General features: G+C 36.8%; 2 long non-coding RNA genes across 2 annotated transcripts; both read left to right on the top strand.

Moving 5' to 3' along the window:
• The first annotated feature begins 5583 nt into the window (after nt 1–5583).
• LOC126807680 (uncharacterized) lies at nt 5584–11200 on the top strand. The gene is made up of 3 exons (XR_007674146.1): nt 5584–5709; nt 10299–10388; nt 10952–11200. It is a non-coding gene; the product is annotated as an uncharacterized LOC126807680 (long non-coding RNA).
• A 6851-nt stretch (nt 11201–18051) lies between these two features.
• Nucleotides 18052–20978, top strand: LOC126807683 (uncharacterized). The gene is made up of 3 exons (XR_007674150.2): nt 18052–18143; nt 19466–19560; nt 20713–20978. It is a non-coding gene; the product is annotated as an uncharacterized LOC126807683 (long non-coding RNA).
• The last annotated feature ends 878 nt before the right edge of the window (nt 20979–21856 follow it).

Below are 21856 nucleotides of genomic sequence, written 5' to 3'. Positions count from 1 at the left end.
AAGGCCGTAAAGATTGCAAAATCATATTCTAAATAAACAGGAAGAAGCCTCGACTCTCCTACGTCTTGTCTGGGATATCCCTTTAGTGGAAGCAGGCGCAATGGAATTCCAAATGTCACCGGTTCTTTACGTGCACGCTAACATGTCGGGGGTTCGTCCCATTCTAAGGACGATACGTTGTTCCTTGTCACGCCCATTTGAATACAAACCTCCCAAACAACATTTCTTTCTCATTTTGTTAAAATTTTGAGAAAAAAAAACCAGTCTGAAACAAGGCATAAATTGGCTACACTAAATATTATGTTGCTATCTGCAGAACACCCACTTCACTATCCGTGCAGATATCAAAGGAGCTGTACCGAGACATGTGTGCTTTGACTCCTGTGGCATTCATTCATTGTGGTCGAAATTTAGGTTATATGGCACGTACTGATATTGTTCTTTTGTGTAAAAATGTCTGCAAGTTCAGTTCCATGGTGGATAATTAGTTGAAGGGAAAGGAGAATTGAACGCCATGGGATGTGTTTCCATGGTAATAATAAAACAAGTCGGTCAGCATGTAATCTAGATTAATGAAACTATGGAATATTAGAAATCATTTCCTGCAAATTAAAAGTATATAATGTTACACATTTTACCCTTGAATCCAAATAATTAGGATATTAAAACATGCATGCCCGAAACACCCACGAATAATTATTATGATTTTAAAATCTTTTGCTATCCACGTAAGCTAATTGAAGACGCGTGATTAAGGCATAATGACATGCCCTCTACAGGGAGTATAAGAAATAATGATCCCATTTTAGCTTTTGTAAACGGATGTCATATTTATCAAAATAACCAGTCGCTATGTGCACATCACATGTGCATATTCCTGAAGCAATGGCCCAAGAAATCCCTAACTGCAATAATTGTATCCTTTCTAATGCAATGAAATGGGACTGAACGTTTTACTTTTCTTCAGCAACTGGGCTAATGAGGTCGGACATACACCATGCGGTGTGCTGGCTTTGAGAAAACCTGTAACACAACAGATAACAGAACGACAGCATAATGATATGAACTTTATTATGAACATGAAATAGAAATAAGTCGGATGAAACGTTTCTTCAAGTCTGTCAATGTGTCAGCAAACTCGAGGTTATATAGCGTCAAGCAATGGGGAAAGTGGATACGAACATCTTATCAGGGGCGGATCCAGAGACCCCCCCCCCCCCCGCTCAGCTACATAAATTTTTTTGTAAATCAACACTTTTTATGAGAAAGGTTTCTCGGCTGTGTGCTTTATCCTTTATCGTCAGATATGGGACAGGCAGGATGGGCACTCAAAGCACGAGATAATGATATAGACATTATGTGATATCACAATTAATGCTTTGCATCCATGAAATTGAATCACAATGTCATTGTATTAATTCATAATAAAAATTGTTGCCAAACGAGGTGTTGAATTTCTCTGTTAAAAAGCTCAATGTGTCAATGTGTATGTATATACGCCAAAATGACGATAGAGACCATACATTGATACATTGTCTCAGGAACCTGGCAAACCCCCTCCTGCAAAAATTCCTGGATCCGCCCCTGCTTATACGGAACTGGTTCTCAAAACACAGGGTCATCATAATATACAAGTTATTGTATGGCATTAGCTGAGCAACGAGAATTTCATTTGAAGAAATAAACTGTGTCCTGTTTATGTGTTTACCGATCGTCAAATGTCACTCAAAGATTATACACAGATCATATGTATTTTGTCAATTACATGTTGGATTTATTAAGTTTGTAATTAAAACACGAGAAATACCCGTGCATGAAGAGGTTTGTAGAGGTCAGTAGCCCATATCATATACTATTCATATACTATCAAAAAACCGGTGGGGTTCAGTGGGGTCAGTTCATATAAATAAACGTTAGTATTTTATATATTAGAAAATACTTAGACGAATTCCAATTCCAATAAATGTCACGACACTATTCTTAACTGATTAGACATTTATGCCAGCGAACACCATGACTCTTTGTTCAAGGCGGAAATAAACGACATCATTAAGAGATATGACCCGGGGCTTGGAATCTTTACCCTAATTTCTCTTGTGATATGAAGTGTTTGTCCACTAACCCATGTCCGAGACCTACTCTAGTCCGAATTTACTGTTTCCAAGCATCTACGTCTTCTAACAATAAACACAATGTTAAACTCAAAATGGCTAGATGACAATCTGTCTCCATCAAGAATGTCAGTCAATATAGATTGAGATAGTGTTGTCTTTATATCTGAGTAGCCTATTATGTTTCATTGTCGTCACAGCAAGGCAAAATAAAGATCTTCGATAGACAGATTTAGCTCTTACATAAGGTTATTAACTCATCACTTCTCATCATATCTTTATATACATGTTCATATTGTATGCTGTCCTTAATGGATGTCTTGATACAATAAAATCTTATCTTATCTTATCTTATCTGATTTAATAAATAGAAAAGTTATCATATTTATCAAAGGCGAAGTCAAGCTGTTATTTTAATATTCTATTAATGATATAATTTTAAAATAGTTTTACCAATAAACCACAAGGAGTGAAAGTTGTTTGGTCTTAAATTAAATTAACAATATTAACATGACGTCGACATCATATAAGAGGTGCTGATAGTCACAGGAAACCGACGTTCTTATTGCGAACTCACCTGCAGCGGCGCATTTACAGAGTAAAATATGTCTGAAACAGGTTGAGGGGGCGGGGTGTAGCTGGTCAGGAAGAAGAGAATGGGGGGGGGTGGGTGCTAATCTAGGGCGCCATCCGCAATCCCACCCCATAGTTGTTCTCCGATCGTTATCTCGCCGGAAAGCAGTTTTATTCAAGTTGACATAAAGTTCTTGTCATTATGATTGTTATTGATTTTGTTATTAAATTTTGTGAACCTTATGGGCAGTGGCTATAATACTGAACAACCTGAAGGGAGAGGGGGATCTGCGCCTGAGAAAAATTTGAAAAATTGAGTCAATATCCTGGCATTTGAGGTCATTGCCGGGAGCAAATTCTTGTGAATGAGAGGCCCAGAAATGGGAGTCAGTGGGATAGTCTCGAGATCTGCCTGTCAATTCCACCTGAGTTGACAAAACATCTGTACAGTCTGTCGCCCCACGAACTAGAGGACCTTAAACTGGGCAGTTTACTATCACCGTGAATATGATAGTGCTGGGGCCACAGAGGAGCAGAAGAATAATGGCATAATTGAATCGAGCGCCATCGGCGCGAAACAAATTTCAGATAGCAACGCATAATATGCAACTGAGGTTTAAATTGTTTGGGATTGGGCCTGGGAATTTTAGTCAATGTCATGGCAATTGGGAGCAAATTCTCGTGAACGAGAGGATAGGAAATAGGAAAGAATCTGTTGATTCCACCTGTTTTGTGAGAGTTGACACACCATGTGTACAGTCTGTCGTCCCACGAACCACTCACTGGGATTAACTATAAGATGAGATAGTATAAGACAGAGGAGTGGAAGAATGATGACATAATGTGATTGAGCGCCTAGGCGCGAAAATATTTCAGATATGTTACTGAGCTTTTAACTTTGACAGATGTGAAACGGAGTAGAACCGCATTACATAAACAGTATATTAATTATTGGATATGGCGACTATTTAACGCAGAGATCTATTCTCGAAGTATGAAGTAGATGGATCTCTGTGTGTAGGATGACCACAAATAACAGAGTATCGGTTTCTTAAATAGATGGTATATTACATCAGGAACAGAATATGAAACATGAACATAAATAGAACATAAACACGGCGCATCGCCACTTTAAGTCAACCATTCCATCCCTCTGCCAAAGCAGAACTCGGGTGAGTCCATAACCTGGTCTAGTGGTTCAATTCGATGTGTGCGTGTGAAACCACAGGGTCTGACTAATAGAGTGTCGTAGTTTCGATTCCCCGCTCAAACGTGACAAGGAGCAGGGTCGTGCAAGCGAATCGTTGAAGAAAACTTGAATCATATGGTAGTCGCGAAATGGCCTTGATTGTGCCGAGTGTGTGTGTGTCTCTCTCTCTCTCTCTCTCTCTCTCTCTCTCTCAGACGATTTAACCCCTTCCACCATGTAGGGCCTAGCGTAGGTCAGTGTGTGAGACCGAGACAGTTGTAAGAGTAGGACCAATCACAGGGGTCGCAATAACCGCCTCACTGCTAAATTCGCAAATTTGCGGCAATGGTGTCGCAAATAGAAACGCCATAGAATTATATCAATATTTATATGTCTGTGAAATGTGACGCATGCACTGCTGCAGAAGGCCAACTTGCCTCAGGGTTCTTTAGCCACGAGGCACTTGAGACGGAGAATGCTAGATCGAAGACGGCCTAGATTTAATGTCGTATGGTTTAGGGTTAGTCTTAGGGTTAGCGTTAGCCCTTTTTATATTTCGAGACATTGACGAAATATACAATCCTTGCCCTAACCCTAACCCACACTCCATGTGCTAGATCGTTTCCGGTCTAGCGTTCTTCACTTAAGACGACGTAGGGGTGACGCCATCTGAATCTGGGGTACATGCTACATCAGGTGTTACGCTGCGTCACCAAGGAGTCACCCTACGCACTCCCTACGCCACGGAAATGCACACTTGTGTGAGACAGGCTTAAAAAGGACTAACAGGGGAAATCATTTGTATTCACATTTTATTTCAACATTCAATTTATTTACTAGTATCTAAAAAGTTTACATTTTATCCTCGAAGTGACAAAAGCTGTGTATATTTCTTAAACGACGACCCAAATCATATCATGTAATGTAGGCCTACTGTACCGAAAACATAATAAAACTTATCATTTGGTTCACATTGGAATGGGGTGGCCAGATGATCTAATCATGTGCTGTACTAATAACATAGGCCTACTAAGTCTTAACATTTAGCTTGTGAAGGGTGGGGTGGGGACAGATGGTCTAATGGTTTAGAATAGTTCGCAAGAGCGGATCAAGTGGGGCCGGGGTGAAGGGGGGGGCATACGGCACAGACCCCCGCCCCTTTAGAATCCGATTCTTGTACCAAATCACTAGGAATAGCATTTCCGTGCTACTACAATTTTCGAAATTTTACTGGGGAGACCTCCCTGAACCCACGTTGTGCCCTTCGCTCCTTCGGCACTCGCAATATGCCCTTGCGCCCCCTATCCATCTGTGGATCCGCCCTTGTTTACTTTAAAAACCGAAGACATCCTTCTAACCTTTCTATACATCAACAAACAAATAAACAACTATTTTTAATTCCATCATCTCTTTCTTATAGAAACATATATTCTTTGAGTACCCTGGTTGTCTATAAACTCGAAGCTTACATGAAAGCTAAAACTCGTTTCATTACCGATTCCATTATGTAAAGACAACCCATTAGCATCGTGTATTAGCTCAGGCTTAAAATGGAAGCAAATTCTAAACATGAAATAAGAAAGCTTTTAATATTTGTGTGTGTTTTGTTGAAATGTCATCTGTCCATCTTCCGTATATATCCAGATATTAGTTTGGTGCTTTTATGATATTAGCGACAATATGAGACTCGGAGTGGCGGTTCGATTCTGTCTTATATTTTTCATCTCTGATGACGACAGTCGTTTGATGATCAGGGATTGAAGACCATCGTTAGTTGTATTTGCACACTTGACACAGAGAAGGCAAAGTAATAGCACATTGAAGGGACATATTAAGGTTAGCTTTCATATTTTTGTTCACTATATGGATTTTTTTTTTATTTTCTCTGATTAACAATTTAATAATATCTTATATTAATTGTTCTTTATAATTTTATGACAATTTAAAATATCAAATGATGGTTTGACGTCCATGTTTCCTGTCAGTTACAAGGCTACAATGGACCGGCATTAGTTTTTGGATTTTTTTTTCAATTTCTTTTATAAAAAAACCCCCAAACGATTCTACTAATGAACAGAATTAAAGTTGTAGCGCTGGCCTTTAAAGGCCGTATGACTTTATTCTTTGGAACGTTAAAATATACAAAATTAAGTCTAAAAGGACATATTGTTAAATATACAAAAATAGGTTTAAAACACATATTAATGTAATAAGAATGTTAGATATTTTAAAATACATTATGCAAGAGCTAAATCTGTCTATTGCAGGTCTTTCTTTAGGCCTGAAATGTTATCTAAATAATTAATTAGACATTAATTAACTCATCCCAATCCGTAATCAACTCTAGATGGCATCGCTAGCCTGCGAACGTAAGCGGATTGTGAGCCGATTTACTGCATAACTTTCCTTCTCGATTAAACGATTTAATGGATAATCGAGACTATGCTGTTTATCGTACTGACTTTAGTAATGATGACCGAGACTAGGCAGAAATTTCATTCGCTTAGTTTTCGGTTCATAGTGGATCAATTTGAATGAAATTTTCAGCAAATTGCCTTTACGTTATCTAGTTTTTACCTATTATAGTGAGAACTGCCAACTCGTTATCGAATCTCCCATAATGTAATTTCTAATCAATTATGTAAAATACGTAAACAATCCAAATTGAACGGCTGTTCAAAGATTTTTACATCGTTTTTTTTCTTCATGTTTTTAAAAAAAATTTAATCTTCTTTACTTTTCTTCCTATTTGTTGCTAAATCATATAATATTTTCTATCAAACATGATCGGATTAAAAAAAAAATACCTTATATAGGCCTACATCAGAAGGTATTTTTTTTTAATACGATCATGTCTGATAGTAAATATTATATGATTTAGCAACAAATAGGAAGAAAAGTAAAGAAGATTAAAAAAAAATAAAAATATGAAGAAAAAAAACGATGTAAAAATCTTTGAAAAAATCACATGTGACATAGGTGCACCATAAGAAAGGCGCTCATGTCCTCATGTACCTGTGGATTGGGCTAATGAAGACGGGGTAAATTCTTTTAATTCCCCGGCGTATTGAATTTATGGCTATACGAATATTGTATATAGACAGCAAGGGCGTTGGTGGAATCGCATCAATATTGGTAGCCGTATAGAGGAGTTTTTCAATAAGGACCTGACACATGCGAGGCTACTTTGACGTTTTTTTTTTGTTTTTTTGGGGTTTTTTTTGTTTTATTTGTTAGATTTGCAATTGCTTCTGATGGAGGTATTAAAGTAGGTAAGTCTTTAACTCAGCATTGAAAACTCGACTATAAATCAACATTGATGTTATTACCTTCCGTGAAAAGTCGCGTTTCTGTTATCCATTTTTTAAGACAAAATTTTAAAATTCGTGTGCCAGAATGTTTTCGAGTGCCAGTTGTATGAAGGGACTCGATGAACGAGGCTAAACAAATCCCATGCAGAAGAATACTTGAATAACCAGACGTCAAAGACTGCTATTCAGTTCAGAGTTCAGACTCTTCGCGCATTTCGCCGAATATAACTTATTAGAACTTACAGTAAAAACAGAAACGATTAAATATAAATGAGTTTATATACATTCATATTACATTATGATATGGGTTGCGACCCATGTGTGTCCATTTCTAGGTGCCAAAGAATAGCGCTTTGTATTATATAACTCCTTTAAGGACATGAAATGTTTCTATCTTATTTGTAAGGCCATACTCATTTGGTACTGGTTACCAATGACAATTACCACAATTAACAGTGTATTTATTTGCATTATACCCATATAACTACAGAAATAAATAAACTGCTAATTGATGTTACAGTAGATTTATCGATATAATAATATTAATTTTGTGACAAATAGTGCGGTTTTATATAATCAAGACTTATACATGTCGTTGACCGATAAGTCCTTATTAAACATATGAAAAATAACAAAAACATCTTTTCAGACTGACATTTTAACTGTATGGGGTGATTTAAATTCTTTGCAAATATAAGATATACCTATTTTATATATTTGAGAAATAGGCTCTTATAGGCCTGTTGATCAATCCGATTCAGTTTATTGAATAAAACACTGTTTTGGGTTTTGGGTTGTTTTTTTTTACCAAATATTATGAAGTCATGAAAAATAAAAGAGAATCTCTGACAAATGATATGAGGTGGTTTATTTTAATCATGCGCCAGCCGCCAATCTAACTTATTTTCTATATGGTGCGAAATCTTTTATAAATCATAAAAAATACGATCATTATCGACCGACAAACGCCTGGAGATTATAGTCGCCGTGATCTGTAGTACGTCTTTTAAATTATTTTACGTTGTCAGGAAACATGAATACTTTTGGCCTTTAATACACGGGAAGTATAAACATTTTACGACTTGGATGTCTTTTAAACAAAATCTGACATATTAGTAGATTTTAATTTTATTTTGAATTATTATTAACGTCACGCGTAAACAATTATATCACACATTAAAGCCCTACTAAGGCAGATTAAAGATTAGATATAGAGATTCAGACCAAACACATCCATGAGCGCTTTGATTAAAGATAGTTGCGCTCTCTCCAACGAAACGAAATAGCATTGTTATTTTAGTCAGATTGGGTACTGGACTGGATCCCCTAAATAAATCTTACATTTGACCACTGGTCACAGATCAACCCATAAATTTCCGATTGACTTTATTGTTATTTGTTGTCTCTTTTGCCAAATATTCTTCAAGTTGAACCCTGTCTGTCACAGTTAGAACAACGTCTTGTTCAAAAGCATGAGTGGAGTTCAAGATGAAAATCTTGAGATACATGAACTACAAGCAGCATACTAGAAATCATGTACGGAGCCCCTTAAAGGAGATAAATCTGTATTCCTGGCACCTAGAAATTGACACAAATGGGCCGCAACGCATATAATAATGTGTTCATCCAGATTTTCCGGCGTGGTTTCCCCTTGTCAGTGATGCAGGACGGAGGGCCTGACAAGGAAAGCAGTCTAGTCGAACGGATGGGACGAAAAACCGAGGTCCCGTGTACACATTGGCGTGCACGTAAAAGATCCCTTGGCAGTTGGAATTCGATATAAGAGTAGGCCGTAGTACCGCTGTCCGGGCAAAATTTCCCTCATAGCACACTGTATGGCGTATGCCCGTCTTCATTAGCCCAGGTTAGGAGCAGAACAGTAGGACGTTAAACTCCATTTTATTTCATTTCATATAATAATGTAACATGAATGTATAAAAACTGATTTACATTCAATTATTTCTGTTTTTACTATCAGTTATGTTCGGCGAAATACGCGAAATTAAATGGCAGTCTTTGGCGTCTGGTTATTCCAGTCTACACTGGTGATATTCTCATGTGGGATATGTTAAGCCTCGTTCATTATGTCGCTTCATTTCAAATGGTGTTCGAAAGCATTGAAATTTTCATTTTGTCTTAAATATTGGATATCAGAAGCCCAACTTTTCACGATAAGATAACAACATTGACATTGATTTAAATTGACCACTTAGTCGTGTTTGCGATGTCGAAGACTGTGGATGATTGAGTTAGAGACTATAGCCTTCTTTAAGTGCACGATTCCACTCTTATATAATTATTTCATTTAAACGAATTAATTGTTTCGTTTAAATGAATTAATTATTTCGTTTAAACGAATAGGGACGTTATTATGCCGTCGCCCTGTTCGTCTACATGTCCGTTCAAATTTGTTTTGTCGACACTCTACTTGTCAAATTTATTCATGGGATTTTGATGTAAACTTTCAATTTCATTTTCCAAAGATCTTAGATGAGGTCGATATTTTCACATTTCGGACCTTAACTTATTGGATTATTACCCCTAGTCGGCCCTAGTTGTACGAAAATCTCGTTTTTAGCTTGTGGACCCAGGTTACAATTTTTATTTGATTTTTGTGAATTGTGAAATAATGTTTTTATATCGCAAAGGGAAGCCCAGCTCTCTCGGTGAATTAGACACTGGCTTGTTAAACAAGAGGTCCCGGATTCGCTCCCGGTATTGACCGAGAAAGTTCCTTGGGGTCAGTGGTGCAGGGCGATGGGCCCGACAAGAAACAGTAGCTAGTCGTTCGAATCAGACGAAAAACCAAGGTCCAGTGTACACATTGGCATGCACGTAAAAGAACCCTTGACTGTTGGAATTAGAAATAAAAGTAGGCTGCAGCGCCGCTGCCCGGGAAAACTTTCCCTCATAGACAACTGTATGGCGTATGTCCGCCATTAGCCCAGTCGGTGCAGATCAGTGGGCCGTTAAACCCAAGATGCTTTAATAAACCATTTCCTCTTTATCGCAAGGATCTCATAAACCAAAGTGGTTTACCTTTGAGATGCCAACCTCTAATAGAATTGTTAAAAGCTAATTGAAGATCGTAACTGTTGTCTTATTACATTGCAGAACAAGAAATAATCACGATGTATCATCTAAGGGCGATAACTCTTGTCTTACTGTTGTCCATCATGGGCGTAAGCAGTGCAGGCGCAGGTGGTAAGTGTTTGCTTTTAGTTTAAACCAAAATATAGAAATTTAGATTAACCTGTGAATATTCTAGTATTAGATTATCAAAATTTGTTGCATTACTTTGCGAATGCAAACTCTATAATAGCAGAAACTGTTAGGGTGTTGGATGCCTACTTTATCAGAAGATGATCCCTATCGATTTTCAGCATTTTCCGATTTTCCATTTTGGGATTTACTGCTCGTATCATGCTGACATCGCAATCCCTCGTAAACGCGATAGAGGCGAGAACTTTTGGGCGTGATGATTGCAAACCTTGAGATGGTGATCCCTGTCGATTTTCATCGTTCTTCAACAGTTTGCTCTTGACAGTTTGTAAATTAAATGTTAAATAATCAATCTGAGTACATGTTAGAGTGGGTTAAGCCGATTTGATATTTTAGCAACAAAAGCCAATGGCGCATCGTTACTTTAATATTAAACCTATTTTATTTTAGAATTCACTTGAAATCTAATATTATCAGATCAAATCAATATCAAGACAGGTATATATTCTTTTAATGCAACACAAAATCATTTTATTATATTTCAGATCAAGGACGTGACAACGCTATTAAAAATCGTTGGAATGTTCCCTTGTTCTGGGGATTAAAAGTAGTAAAGAACGAATTTCCAAGATACCACGAGACACCCCTAGGAAGTTTGGTACCAAAATGGCTTCAACATGTTAAGGGCAACCGATTCTTTAAACTGGGATATCATTGAACTTCAAGAGCTTTTTAATATATTATTTAGTAAAATAATAATAAAATAAATTCGGCAATAAAATGATATTTGAATACATATTTTAGATATTTGATCATGGTCGTCGTCATCGTCTTTATTACAGGATTTTGGTACTTAGCTATACCCAAGTTAATCAAAGACCCTAGCTTAGACCCATGCGGTACTCCATTATGATGATTTATACCTAATGATATCCATTACCATTTATAGATATCCATTAAAGCTACAATTTCATATTTTTAAGTTATATTTTTAAAATGTATTAAAACAAAACCTTTAAATCGATGCTATGTATAAACAGTCCTACCTTGTTAAAGAATAATCCTATTAATCCTATAATTCACTATTGCCAGTTGAGAAATTGGCAAAAATATAATTTTCAACTTCAAATTCAAAAGTTTGAAGATAGCTATTCCATGGTATGGAATAGGAAAACAGGTAATTGAGAGGTAATTGTGTTATTATTTCCGGTGTGAAGATTTTTAAGTGTGATAAAGATAACCTATGATCGTATAATAGTGAGTTGACAACCTATTGAGCAAAAGATATATAAATAATTATGTTTTGACTTTTTTAGAAAATATGAAATTGTAACTGTAAGATCAACTAATTTTTGTCGACTTCTTTTCTTTGGAACTTCTTTGATTACTATTTAATTAACCTGGTTTGTTTGAACAAACAAATGCATTAAACATAACAGTGAAGTTAAGTAAAGTCGGCGAAGCGTCAACCGACAACTTTAGATTGCTTTTCTAGCCTTTCAATATTACATCATCGGTAGTATACCGGTGCAGATCTATATTTTGTTTCGTTTTTATACTCTCGATGGTCTCAACTACACGAAGATCGTACCGGTTGTAGTAGAAGGTCGTGTCAGGGGTCAAATGCGCACCTTTTGAAACAAAGAGTAGACCGTAGTGCCGCTGTCCGGGCAAAATTCCGTGGGTACAAAAAAGTAGGACGTTAACCCCACTTGACAGGTCGATGTGTTTTTCAAATTTACAGGGATTGCTCATTAGGTCACCAGGACGAACCCCTGTTTCAGGTTACCACTTATTTTTGGAACGGCAAGAGAGAGAGAGAGAGAGAGAGAGACTAACATGGTTTTATTTTATTTCAATAATTCGCTTGCGCGTAGGGGTCTTTAGTAGTGGGAGGAAACCGGAGTACCAGGAGAAAACCCACGAGGTTGGACAGGCGACCCTACTCCTTGTCACGTACAAATGGAGATTCGAAACCACGCCAGTTAACTCAATGACAGGCCTCATGATACAGCGCGCACGTGCTAACCATTCGGCCATCCAACCCCCAGGAACGGCAAGAGATAATGTGCTTGTAATCTTTCGAAGAAGAATCTTAAAACGGAACTTTTTATGAGGGACTTTATTCTTAATCAGAATAAACATTAGTTTGTAACCACGGTGTTTGCGAATACAGATTTACTCGTAAATTCTATTTGTATAAATTAACGCATTAGCTCGTAGATACATCGGATTACCCTAACCCTAACTTATCACCAGGAAGGAACAGTATTTATACAATTATTACAGTATTACCCAAACCGTACCCTATCACCTGTTAGATACAGTATTTATGAAATTATCACAGTATCAACTGTTAGATACAGCCCCTACCCTATCACCTGTTAGATACAGTATATATGAAATTATTACAGTATTACCATAATCATACGCTAGGTATACCCGTTATTGAAATTACCATGACCCGACTGACGGCACGTTAATGTTTATTTACTTTTGCTCAGTTGGGTTGTCCTGCACCCCCACCACCCTCACCACCACCAAATACTGTATCGCCCGAGATGCAGATTCCTTCGAATGTTACCTAGAAAACGATTTCACGACGATCCAACTTTATGTACAATTAAACTCAGGAAATTTGACATTTTTCTTAAAATCGACCCAGTCCCTCCTCAGCTCTCCCTTTGACACCCCTTCCCCACTCCCCACTCCCCTTTTCATGAAACCATTTTTGTCCTACCAATAGTAAGGAATGAAGACTATTGCGTTTTGCTTAATTCAAACGTAACAAGGTGAAGGGGTCATGCCATCATGTTAGTGACAACATGTCAGCCCTTATGTTGTATAATAATATAAGACATGACAACTACATGGTGTAAAATTTTATCTACACATTTTATCATGTTAAATATAGAAATAACAAGAAGGCGGTGGCTGTATACAAATAATGGACAAGACTAAAGAACGTGACATCAAGAGTTAGCGAGTTTTCTATGGTTTATAATGCGTTTACACATACCGCACCATAGAATAAACAAGATAGCTCACAGTGACTCGTGTTCAATCCAGGTGTTGGACAAGAACATTTCGTAAGAGAACACCTAGTCTTTCGGATGGGACGATAAAAGAATGTCAGAAGTTGGGAATATAATAACAGTAGGCCATAGCGGACTCATTAGCCCATATTAAAGTTACTAGAAGAGACAATTTTCCATCCCGCTCCTCTCGACTTAAAGGAAATGTACCCCTTGTACTCGTCGTTCAACTTTCTGGATCCAGTGGAGCTAAAATAAAAATGTGTTATATCGCTCGCCCCGTAGATTTGAGTGCATGCGTTTGAAGTATATGACCAATGTTCTCAAACGGGAGGCATTTAATTTCGAGGGGAGGATTTTCAAATTTAAGAGGACGAGTTTTAGGCAGCGGTATATTAGGGTGGAATTTTAGTCAGTATAATTGTAAAGAAATGACACGTGTACATGGGTACAACACTGGTCTATATATACTATTCTGTGGGTATTATCGTACTGGTCTGTATATACTATCATGTGGGTATTATCGTACTGGTCTATATATACTATTCTGTGGGTATTATCGTACTGGTCTATATATACTATTCTGTGGGTATTATCGTACTGGTCTGTATATACTATCATGTGGGTATTATCGTACTGGTCTATATATACTATTCTGTGGGTATTATCGTACTGGTCTATATATACTATTCTGTGGGTATTATCGTACTGGTCTGTATATACTATCATGTGGGTATTATCGTACTGGATCCTGTTTCACAAAATTTTAACTAAAGATAAAATCCAGTTTTTTAGTAGATACTTCAATTTTGATTGGCTAAGCACTAAAATCAATCTAATATTATCCAATCAAATTACTAAAATTTGGATTTCATCTTAGTTAAAATTTCGTGAAACAGGCCCCTGGTCTATATATACTATCATGTGGGTACTGATTCCGATACATTAAAGAGTCCGTTGATGAGCATTTTAGGCAGGAGGAATTTAGAAGGAAGATTCTTAAAACATGAAAGGGCCATAAAACCTTATGATTGGTCGATTGTAATAAAAAAATCTTAACCAATATGCTTATTTTCGGAAGTATGCCTTTGACCCTTCGAACAGAGAGACAAATGGTGCTTAAGTCCCTAGCTAACCATTTCAGTACTAGCAAATGGCATACCTCCATTTCAATAATTCGCCCGTGGAAGCAAATAGGAGAACTTGAGAAAACCCACAACTAAGTGGCGCGACCCTACATGCTGAGGGAGTGGGGTCGAAACCATGACAGTCAAAACGTTAATGTAAATGCGCATCCAGCCACCCAATCGTTTGTCATTTTAACAAGAAAACTAGTTCTACGCCTATCCTGTCTTAACTCATACTGCTGGGGGCATAATAAATTATTTCTATTTTTAAGTGGTCATTAAACTTTAAAACTCGGACCGTTTAGAGGCTACCTATATTCATATGATATGAAAGCGATTTGTACTAGTATTATTTTCCAACGTGACTGTTTAATTAAAAGGTGTCAATATGAATCTGTCGTTTTGGGAAAAATCCCAAAGTAAATATTTCTAACGACATGTGTTCGTATTTTTATGTCGTTCATAGAGTTCCGGAATGCCCAATGTAGAATTTCTTATGAGGTTGTCCGTAGTAGACATCATAAAACGAAAATTAGGACACGATTATTTAATCAAAAGTGTTTTTGATGACTTGTTCATGACCTGTCGTGCGCTTATTCCCCAGTTCTGTAACTCAAGAATCGCTGTTTGTGAGATACCCATGACACACTTTGCTTTTAATTTCCATTGACAAATAAGGTAACAATAATTTTGTTATATTTTTCGTACTGTAACAATTTTATGTTTTGGAACCCAGCCTATTAACCTTGGTAATGAATGTCCTGGTCAGTGACTTTGAAAGTTGAAGTTGTGAATTATTGAGTTTATAGTTTTGGTTTTAAGCTAATATAAATTGTGTGTGAAACAGCTTTATTTTAACGTCCGTTTTGTGTGGTGGATTTTATAGTGTTGGAACTGTTTAAGTCATGCCCATGGCAGGGTATGCGTCTGTTTTCTAGAACACCGGATAACCCTTCTAATTTGAAGACTTCTGTCACCTAATAAAATGTTGTTGAAGTACATCAAAAAGAAGAGCGGATTAACGAAGGTGACAATAAAAAATCTGAGAGGATTAAATTCAATGTACTACACATTCTAACACAAATAACCTTTGACCCGGTAAATAATTCCGATGCTAATGACATCACCTGATATATATGTTACCCGGGCAGGTGTATTAATTAGTAGGTCATGATACCAGTACAGGTGTTGAAGATGTATTACCTATCATTACAGAACATTCCAAGTTGATTTTAAACCAGTTTTAATCTCTTTATGTTATTTTTTATGTAACGATTGATTATAATAAAGGAACTGTGCCTAATGGTTAAAATCTGATATGACTTACGTTTCGTTTTATCTTTAATGCTCTGGCATTTGAAAGAATATTTTCTTTAAAGCCTGTGTTCAGATCTCGTGAACGGACTGACCAATCAGGTCATCTGTATTGTTATGCAGCGCTTACTTATACAGTGAATTAAAAAATCTAAAAAAAAAACAAAACAAAAATATCAAGCGTTTAGGAGTGACTGGTGGGTTTAGGGTACTTTTAGTCAGGCAGCACATTATTCGCAGCCATGCGACATTCTGCTTTATTCGATTAGGTTGGGACAGAATATTCAACTAACGACTTTGGCCTTGCTGTCAATTTCCCCGGAGCTCTTTTGCTTGCTCCAATTGTGCCCCGTTTCGGGCTGTGGTCTTTCGATAGTGTCATACTGGTGTCTACGTAAACCCATATTAGTAGTGGCTAAGCTTTTGGGAGTATGTTAGATCACAGTGTGGCGTAGCAACACAAAACACACCAAAATAAACGGCAAAAAAGGAAACGAACTTGAAATATAATGGATGTGTATGTGTGGCTTAGTCATATTCTGCGTCAGAATTTAAGAATGTGAGAATTCGAACATGACCAACTCAAAATCCATCCCAAAATTATCGTATTATCAATGATAATGTTTGAATGATCATAATAATATAATTTGTTTGAATTTTTTGTTTCTTACCATTTTTACACATGCTCTATAATTACTTGGAACCCTTGCCCCCCCCCCCTTTCTCCTATTCTCGCCTCCTCACCTTTGCCCATAGTATTTTGCTTCCTGTCAAGTCAAATATCAGGAGCATTAGATTCAATATAAAATATTGTGGTACTGCCTTTTTAAAAGAACCAGTTTACTTGTAATTTCGTCATACCAAATTAACCCCGAGCAGTCCAGGTCAAACCCGGATTATAAAAACAAAAAACATCCTTAAATCTGAAACATTTTAATTTTGGATTTACAATATTCAGGTAGGCATGTTTTTCACTATTTTGTTAACATCAAAATTATGATATGATTTGATTCACGGACATCACGAGAATCGACATGTTTCATTATTGCTTATTGGCGGTTTTATTTCGTCAGAAGGCGGATAAAAAGTTGATTAAGACGCAATTTCTTAAGGCAGTTCCGCAAAGGCATTAAAGGATTCGTGAATTAAAAGTAATTTTAGATGTTATCTATTATCCGCAAATAATAACGGGTACCCTGTTGCTAAATACAGTAACCGTTTGAGCATCAAATAGATTCGAATCGTATGCTTGCTTTAGAAACCAATTTGCACATTTCATTATCGTTTTGTCCAGTTTAGTAAAATGACTTCATTGGAATTATTAGTTTATCCTTCGTGTTTTAGATCAAATGGTAAACACGTTTAATCATGAAATATAGATTATGCCAACAATGTTATGATGTTTAGCAGAGAGTGACACTCTTTAACGGGATGGGGTCATACTTTATATACTTCTTTTAGTTCAGAGAATTTTAATGCGCCCGCAATTATTGTAGACGCGTGTCGGAAGTTTTTCGACTTTCTTCCATATTAAAATAGCTAAGTCTCTAACTCAATATCATCCAAAATCTTCGACATTGAAAACACGAATTATTTGTCAATTTAAATCAACATTGATGCTGTGACCTTACGGGGAAAAGATGGGCTTCTGATATCCAATAATTAAGACAAAATAAACATGTTACCGTTGGTACACGAATCGTGTACCATGGTGCATTTCAGCGCCATTTTTAACAAGGGACTCGTAGAAAGAGGCTAGATATATTCCACAAGTCATGTCAAACGGTGACGCCATATTCTTATCTGGAGAGCATGCGCAATAAATACTATCCGTATAGAGTGGAATAACCAGACGCTAGAGATCGACATTCGATTGAGACTTATGGCGTATTTCGCCGAACATAACTTATTAGAAATTGCAGTAAAAACAGAAACGATTGAATGTAAATCAGTTTATATACATTCACATTACAGTATTATATGCGTTGCGACCCACTTTTGTCAATTTCTAGATCCAAAATATTAGCGATTTAGCTCCTTTAACGTTCTTCCTTTACCAAGTGAGTGGGTGGTGGGGTGTATTAAAAACTCGATGGGAATTAGTAAACAGGTGGCTTATCTCTTACCTTACATAGGACGGATTTAATTATCTCCCTTGATTTTATTCTTAAATCCTGATATTCAGTCATTTCCGTCTGTGTCGACATACTTCATATCGTTTTTGTTCTGATACTTCAGCCATACTATAAATTCTGCCAATGGTAAAGATATTCTTTTTTTTAATGCTTTTAGCAGACGTTTTGATCGATCCACTTTATTTGTCTATAGCTCCGTTGTCTATTTATGGTATTTTTTAATAGAAAGACGCCAATAATTATACTAATGGTTGTATGTCAGCTAAGATAATTATTGTTAAACCATTCATGTTAAAATTGTTTGTTAATCTCGGGTATTGTCATAAACCAGGAAAGGTGTTTTAATGACAAAATATAGACAAAGCACCAAATTTGGAACCCAAAGAGTTTGTGTCATCCCCTGTTAACTATGAGATTCGAGCGATTAATTTGAATAACTAAGTCCCACCATAGCAAATTTGATAAGTAGTTGTTTTGGTATATCAGCTAGATCAGGGACAATCCGATCGTATACTCAGCTTGTCCGTCTTTATTGAGTAATACACCGCGTTCCAATCTTCAAACATTTAACTTAGAAAATGCCAAATTAATGTGGCACCACCTATGAAATGAGCTGAAATGAAATGGGGTTTAACGTACTTCTTTCTGCACCGACTTGGCTAAAGAAGACGGGACACGGTCTCTATGAACTCGATTTGCCACTTCCGGAAGAAGTAGAAAGGCTGCCGGAAGATTCTTCCAGACATGTGAATCGAGTGAATACCAGAAACAAATGTGGCTGATAGGATCAGTCTATCTACAATTGACGTCATATACGATAACGCAATTTACAGTTGCTGTATTCCGCCATTTTTTTCTTCTGCCTCTTCAAGTACGCGGTGTTCCGGTAGGAAGAGGAGGGAGACAAATCTTATCGACCTACGAACAATGGCTAACACTAGCGGAAACTAGTGTTTCGCTTGATTAGACCTAATCCCTATGACTGGTCAATAGTCTGATTAACAACCAATAGCTAACTGTGTAGCATTATCATTATGCTTTAAAACAGAGCTCCAAATTGGACCAAAATTGTTTACATAACGTTACAACATGACTCACGATTTTATTACGTCCAATTAACCAGTGCATAGCAGAAAAACTAATTGCGTGACAAACGAGGCAATCAAAACGGATACAATGTAAACAATACTGGTTGGAGACGAACAATACTTTCACCACTTTTAATACCTTATATCACTGTCCAAAGTTTTGGGGAAGACCGCAGATTAAACGAAGGGCTGTCATTTTGCTGTACTTGGGATAGATTTGATTGAACAGGAAGAATAGACACACTCCCTCAAAAGCTCAAGTATCAAAAGTCAATCCAGCAATGACCAGAGAGAGAGAGAGAGATTCCTCGGATCATTGCTTCAGGAATATTATAATATTGTATTGATGATTTTTTTTAGATCAGAAAGTGTCAAGATGTTGAAACAGATTATAACCGTGTTATTATTGATGACCCTGATGTCTGTTGTTTTATCACAGTTCTTTCACCGCAGAGGTAAATTCAAAACATAAACCAACTAGTTCATATAAAGTCGATCATTTTCGAAACAAACCACAATTAAAGCTGCATTATGTAAGCGCTCATTTGACCTCAAATGTATAAATTATTAATTAGACATTTATTCACATAACAAACCCATAATCAACACTCTAGACCACCGGACAGAAATAAGATCACTTATTTAATCATTTAATTTAAAAATGAATTATTGTAACAAAGGTAGCAATGAAAATCGAGACTACGCTATTCTTATCAAAAGTGCAAACATTTATAACTTTTCTCAGAATAAAGTAATTTGACAAAATTTCAAAAAATATCCCTTTTTCATTATCTATTTTTAAACTAGTATAACGAGAACTTTTTATCTAAATTTTAAATAATGTGACAAACGCAAAAGGAACACACTATCCTGCTATATAACTAACTGAAGTGACGAGTGATGACAGATTCACGGGCGAATTTCTGCTCACTAATAATTCCGTCGAAGATCAAAAGTTGTTTTATGAGACTGTGGGAGGATATCTGACAATTCAAAGAAAATAATTGACTGTGACTAGATAAGAGAAAATGAAAAAACAAATAGAAAAGTCAGTGTATTACCATGTTTTTATTAAGTATAGAATGAATAAAAACAAGGGTATGCACGGGTTATTTGTATTTTTCTCGTTTTTCCTTATCTGTTGATGTTCAATTACTTTTTTGAATTATCAGATATCCTCTCACAGCCTCACATAACAAATTTTGGTCTTCGGGGGAATTATTAGTGAGCAGAAATTCGCTCATGTAACTGTGTCACTCGTCACTTCAGTCAGTTATATAGAATGATAACTCGTGTTTTCCCTTTGCGTTCGTCTTAAAAGCTTCATAACGCATCTATCGTAGCAATGATTTTTGTATTAAAATTATATTTGGAACGTGCTTAACAAGTTCTATCACATGTGTGATAATGAATAACACCAATATTGTCCTTTAAATATTTGTGCCACTGTGCCCCCCCCCCTTTAATCAGGCTCTGTCACAAAATAGTCCTATGTTAGTGAATTTTAATTCTGAAATGACGAACATGTGTTGAGTGGAGGTTTAAGTCCATTCTTTTTTTCCATATAATATATAATATGATTTATATGTTTTAATTAATTTTTAAAGGTATGCAGATGCAACCACGCCCATTCGGAGGAATGAATTATGGAAATCCTTTTTATAATATGATGTTCTGGAGTATGATGGGGGATGGTTTTAATACATAAATATCTACATAGTTACCTAGACAACAAAATGGTATCGCTACGTCAACAGGGGTCATGCTTACCAAAACAACGACACATTATAATCAACAGAAAGCCTATATTAAACAAATTACAAACGAATTAATTTAACAGTAATCTGGAATCCGAACATTAAAGAACTTTTTTCAAAACAGCTAGGTTCCTGGTTGTTATTCTTCATTTATATATAACTCATGGCTTACACTGTCCAACCACCACACCCCCTTCCGTGAGTAAGACGGCTCACTAAGCTGGAGGCCCCGTATGTTCGAGTCCGGTGATGGCCGAGAAACTTCAGCGGTATTTTTGGTCGGGGCTCCCCCTTGTCAGTGGCGCAGGACGAATAACCTGACAACGTATAGACGTTCGGATAGGACAAAGTAAAATGAGGTCTAGTGTACATGTGGCAGTGGAATTAAAAAAAAAAAGACTGGGCCGTAGTGGCGATGTCCGGGCAAAATGTCCCTTCTTATCATACTGTATGAGGGAAATTTTGCCCGGGCAGCGGCGCTACGGCCTACTCTTATATCGAATTCCAACTGCCAAGGGATCTTTTACGTGCACGCCAATGTGTACACAGTACCTCGGTTTTTCTTCCCATCCGAACGACTAGACAGCTGCCCTTGTCTGGCCCTGCATCACTGACAAGGGAGAACCACGCCGGAAAATCTGGATGAACTTTCTCGGCCAATGCAGGGATCGAACACCTGACCTCCAGGCTAGCGAGCCAGCGTCTTACCCACTTAGCCACGTGATCCCCCACCAATATAAAGTTATATTTCCTTGGTCCAAGGTCTTTTTCCTATCAACCAGTTAAATAATTAAAGGATGGAACAATTTTTGAATAAATTGTATCACTTTACTTTTAAGTGTTATTTTGAGTACAACATGAGCAATTATTTCATTTTCGAATTTAGTATTTTTATTTTTTCAGAATAAATTGATTCTGTAAAGACTTCCAAAGCACCCAATATATATTGCACCTGAAAAGCTTATAATATCTGGTTTTACTTTAATTTTCTACA

This window comes from Patella vulgata, chromosome 9 (genome assembly GCF_932274485.2).
Source record: "Patella vulgata chromosome 9, xgPatVulg1.2, whole genome shotgun sequence".
NCBI lineage: Eukaryota > Metazoa > Mollusca > Gastropoda > Patellidae > Patella > Patella vulgata.
Note: the sequence above shows the minus strand (reverse complement) of the source record. Positions and strands in the feature narration are given on the sequence as shown.